Source organism: Babylonia areolata, chromosome 20, assembly GCF_041734735.1.
Source record: "Babylonia areolata isolate BAREFJ2019XMU chromosome 20, ASM4173473v1, whole genome shotgun sequence".
Taxonomy (NCBI): domain Eukaryota; kingdom Metazoa; phylum Mollusca; class Gastropoda; order Neogastropoda; family Buccinidae; genus Babylonia; species Babylonia areolata.
The window spans coordinates 48,124,651-48,129,725 of NC_134895.1; the positions used below are offsets into that span (position 1 = coordinate 48,124,651).

The 5,075-nt window shown below is 43.7% G+C and overlaps 1 protein-coding gene across 1 annotated transcript in view; it reads right to left on the reverse strand.

The window, feature by feature from the left end:
* Nucleotides 1–4,591: 4,591 nt before the first annotated feature.
* The window catches only part of LOC143295089 (2-iminobutanoate/2-iminopropanoate deaminase-like), a 7,475-nt gene continuing 6,991 nt past the window's right edge, over nt 4,592–5,075 (reverse strand). Inside the window, exon 6 of the mRNA XM_076606653.1 lies at nt 4,592–5,075. This exon is cut by the window's right edge and continues 713 nt beyond it. The gene's annotated coding sequence lies outside the window, so the exon portion shown is untranslated.

Genomic DNA, 5,075 nt, shown 5'->3' on the forward strand with positions numbered 1-5,075 from the left:
TTAACTTAAAACAATAAATGTGAAAAGGGTTGAATTAAAACATGAAAGTGATCAATCGCAGTAGCTTTATTTAAAGCAGAGTAAAAGAAATTATAATATGTATTCTACAGAAAACCTAAAAAGCGCTATTTCCGAATTACAGATGATATGATACAAGTATCACTATTTTATTTCAAATTCTTCGAGGGCAGTTTCTGTTATACATATATATATGCATGTGATAGAAAATCAGACCATATTATCTCTAAGAACGTCATTATATATATATATATATATATATATATATATATATATATATATATATATATATATATATCACGTTCTTAGAGATGTGGACTGATTTTCTATCACATGCTCATTGATACATTGAAACACTGATTTCGAAATGAGAAGGCCAATTCCAAATTGTTAGATTTGCAGGTACAGTTATGCCTGGGGCAGAAGTTATTCCTTCAAAAGATTACGTAAGTCTGCATGTCGTGTCAGCTCTATTGTTTTCACAATCTCCTCAATGAACAAGAGAGGCAAGGCCTTCAAGACTCACTTGTGATACACTTAAAAAAATCCAAGCTTTTTATGTATTGAGTATAATTTCAAAATGTAATGTTTAAGATGAGAAAGATCAGTTTAAAGCAAATTAAGTCCCCTAGCATTAATGACAGAATAATTTCCCTTTTTTACTATCTGCACCAAAACGTTTGCAAAATAAATAAAACTCCCATGCTTAGCAAAAGAAGTTCCTGTTTGAACAAGAAATGATAATAATGACTGCTCTTGTTGTTGGGTCAGAATATCAGATCAAAGTGCCAAGTTTAGAGAATACAAAAAAATATGAATATAACAGTAAATGCAGTTTGCATATAATTAGGCTTCATTTTTTATTTTTTTGTGCCCATCCCATAGGCACAATATTGTTTTAAACAAGATGACTGGAAAGAACTGAATTTTTCTTATTTTTATGCCTAATTTGGTGTCAACTGACAAAGTATTTGCAGAGAAAATGTCAATGTTAAAGTTTACCACGGACACACAGACACACACACACACACACACACACACACACACACACAGAGACAACAGAACACCGGGTTAAAACATAGACTCACTTTGTTAACACAAGTGAGTAAAAAAATCACAAGTAAAGACATCAGTAGCCTTTACAGTTTCGACCTTAACCTCTCGTACTGGACGCTCTTCGGTGAAGGGCTGTCACGTCATTGAGATCAGACAGAACTTACACGTCAGGATGTTAGTGAAGGGCTGTAACCTTACTGAGATAGGTCAGGATGTCAGTGAAGGGCTGTCACCTCATTGACATCAGACAGAGCTTACAGGTCAGGATGTTAGTGAAGGGCTGTAACCTTATTGAGATAGGTCAGGATGTCAGTGAAGGGCTGTCACCTCACTGAGATCAGACAGAGCTTACAGCCAGGATGTCAGTGAAGGGCTGTCCCCTCACTGAGATAAGACAGAGCTTACAGGTCAGGATGTCAGTGAAGGGCTGTCACTTCACTGAGGTAATACAGAGCTTACAGGTCAGGATGACAGTGAAGGGCTGTCACTTCACTGAGGTAATACAGAGCTTACAGGCCAGGATGTCAGTGAAGGGCTGTCACCTCACTGAGGTAATACAGAGCTTACAGGTCAGGATGTCAGTGAAGGGCTGTCACTTCACTGAGGTAATACAGAGCTTACAGGTCAGGATGACAGTGAAGGGCTGTCACTTCACTGAGGTAATACAGAGCTTACAGGTCAGGATGTCAGTGAAGGGCTGTCACCTCACTGAGATAAGACAGAGCTTACAGCCAGGATGTCAGTAAAGGGCTGTCACCTCACTGAGATCAGACAGAACTTACAGGTCAGGATGTCAGTGAAGGGCTGTCACCTCAATGAGATAAGACAGAGCTTACAGGTCAGGATGTCAGCGAAGGGCTGTCACCTCACTCAGGTAATACAGAGCTTACAGGTCGGGATGTCAGTGAAGGGCTGTCACCTCACTGAGATAAGACAGAGCTTACAGGTCAGGATGTCAGTGAAAGGCTGTCACCTCACTGAGATAAGACAGAGCTTACAGTCAGGATGTCAGTGAGTGGCTGTCACCTCACTGAGACAAGACAGAGCTTACAGGTCAGGATGTCAGTGAAGGGCTGTCACCTCACTGAGACAAGACAGAGCTTACAGGTCAGGATGACAGTGAAGGGCTGTCACCTCACTGAAACAAGACAGAGCTTACAGGTCAGGATGTCAGTGAAGGGCTGTCACCTCACTGAGATAAGACAGCTTGTCATTGACCACCCAGTATTTCGACGTCTTCCTCTTGGGATTGCGTTACTTTTGTTAAGCAACATCTATGACATCAATGATATATATATAACTCACCTTACTGGTCTAATTTTACCAAAGTTCAGCAACACCTCCCTCCCCCCCCCCACCCCCATTTTTTTTTTATCATGTTAAAATAGAAGAAGAAGAAGAAGACAAGAAGGAAAAGAAGGAGGAGGAGAGGAGTATGAGGAGGAAGAGGAGAAGGAGGAAGAGACGGAGGAGGAGGAGGAGGAGAACAAGAAGAAGAACGAGAAGAATGGCAATTACTAACGACAATGATTAACTCTCTCCATACGAACGGCGAAAGAGACGACGTTAACAGCGTTTCGTCCCAATTACCATCATCAAAATACTGCAAGCGGAACGCTCTTATACTGAAGAGGTGAATGTTGACAAAGTATACCACAGTTCTGACGACGGAAGCTAAAGGTTGGGTCATTGAGACACCCACTGGACATCCGAGGGGTCTGTGTAGAGGAGAAGAGAGGACTGGCCGTACTGAGTGAGTTAAAACAATCAGACTGGCCGCTGCACTTTGTCTTAGTCGCCGGATGACTGTGGGCTGAATTGTTGGGGATTGACCTCACAGGACCTTTCAGGTTGCTGAACTAAAAGTTCTGCCTGTAATAAGATCAAGCTGCTGGCAGCTGAAGGTTAAACTGTCGGCTGCACTTTGGACCGAGAGATTAACCGACGTGTAATCCACTGCCTGGGGGGGGGTTTGGTTTGCACCTGGTGTCACTTTGCCAGCTGAGGTTAAACGTGGAGTGAAGGCCTAGAGGTAACGCGTCCGCCAAGTAAGCGAGAGAATCTGAGCGCGCTGGTTCGAATCACGGCACAGGTCGCCAGTATTTTCTCCCCCTCCACTAGACTTTGAATGGTGGTCTGGACGCTAGTCATTCGGATGAGACGATAAACCGAGGCCGTCCCTTGTGCGGCATGCACTTAGCGCTTGTGAAAGAACCCACGGCAACAAAAGGGTTGTCCCTGGCAAAAATTCTGTAGAAATATCCACTTCGATAGGAAAAACAAGTAAAGTGCACGTAGGAAAAAATACAAGAAAAAAAAATGAAAAAGACAAAACAATGGCTGGTGCTCTCAGTGTAGCGACGCGTTCTACCTGTGGAGAGCACCCCGAATTTTTACACAGAGAAATCTGTTGTGACAATAAATTTTTTTAAGAGAAAAAAAAAGAGAAATACAAATACAAATATGTTGTGACCACCAGTCACAGACACCACCCTGGACATGAACGATGCCTTCGTCACTGCCCAGATAGATCTGAACGTGCTGTCTCCTTGGTGCTGGTGGTGTCAGTCAGTGTGGTGTTACACACGCCCCCCCCCCCCCCACCCACCCAACCACCACCAACCTCCATATTACTTGGGATGGTTAACCCCCACCCCCACCCCCCGCCCCCCTTCCCCTCCTCCCCACCCGAATCCCCGATCCACCCCTCTCACCCCGTCAGCAGTACCCATCCAAGATGGGCTGAAAAGCCTGAATGCAGTTTTTAGATAAGTAAAGCGTGGCCTCATAAGCCATAGCAAGTTGGTTGGTCTGTGGCTGGCACTGGGAATAACAGGGAGAAAAAAGGAAGGGTTAGGAGAATTCTGAATGACAAAAATAAAAATTACTGTGTTGAAAATTAGTGTTCGTCTCATACTAAACTGCGTAGATCTGAAAAAAAAAGGAGTAAAAAAACCCAAACCCTGCAGATTGCATATCTACCTGTACAGATGCACCCCACAACCCCCCCTCCCCCCACAAACACACACATGCATGCACACGCACACACACGCAAAGTGACAGAACACACACACACACACACACACACACACACACACACACACACACACACACACACACAAACACACGGACACAGACACACACATACACACAGACACACACAGACAGACAGACACACAGGCAGACACACACACACACACACACACACACACACACACACAGATACGCACAGAGACACACAGACAGACACACAGACACAGACACACACACACACACACACGCACACACACACAGACGGACACACACACACACACACACACACACACACACACACACACACACACACACACACACAGAGTGGCAGTGAAGACAAGGCGTGACAGAAGCCGAGAGACAGACAGACAGACAGACAGACAAAAAAAGACAGATGAAATACGAAAACAAAAACTATGCATAATTAAACGATGAAATGGGAGAATAAGAAGGTAGAAATGCAACAAACACAGACGCACACATCTATGTGAAATCGTTTTATTTTGTTTTTCAATAACCATCCACGGTATATCTTAGCTGGGAATCGTGATTAAGTGTGCTTACATGCGACAAGACAAGATAAGACAAGACAAGGCAAGACCAGACCAGACAAGTCCAGACCAGACAAGGCAAGGCAAGACAAGACAAGACAAGACAAGGCAAGACACGACAAGACAAGAAGATTTTTTTTTCTTCCAAACCCACACACTGGATACATGGAAAAGAAAAGACTGAAAACATATGAAATTCCAAGTGGCGTGGTGATCTGGTATCTGTATGACCCATCAATGTTGTGGAAATAAAAGGACCTAGGTCTCTGACCCAGGACGGGAGCTACAAAAGTATCATGATACAATCAAACAACGAACAGTAAACGCAGATCCTGGCTCTTTCAGACTTTGGTCCGATTCGCAGACCAATTCTGAGTTTAGCTCTCAGACTATTATCAGATTCATTACGGACCAAGT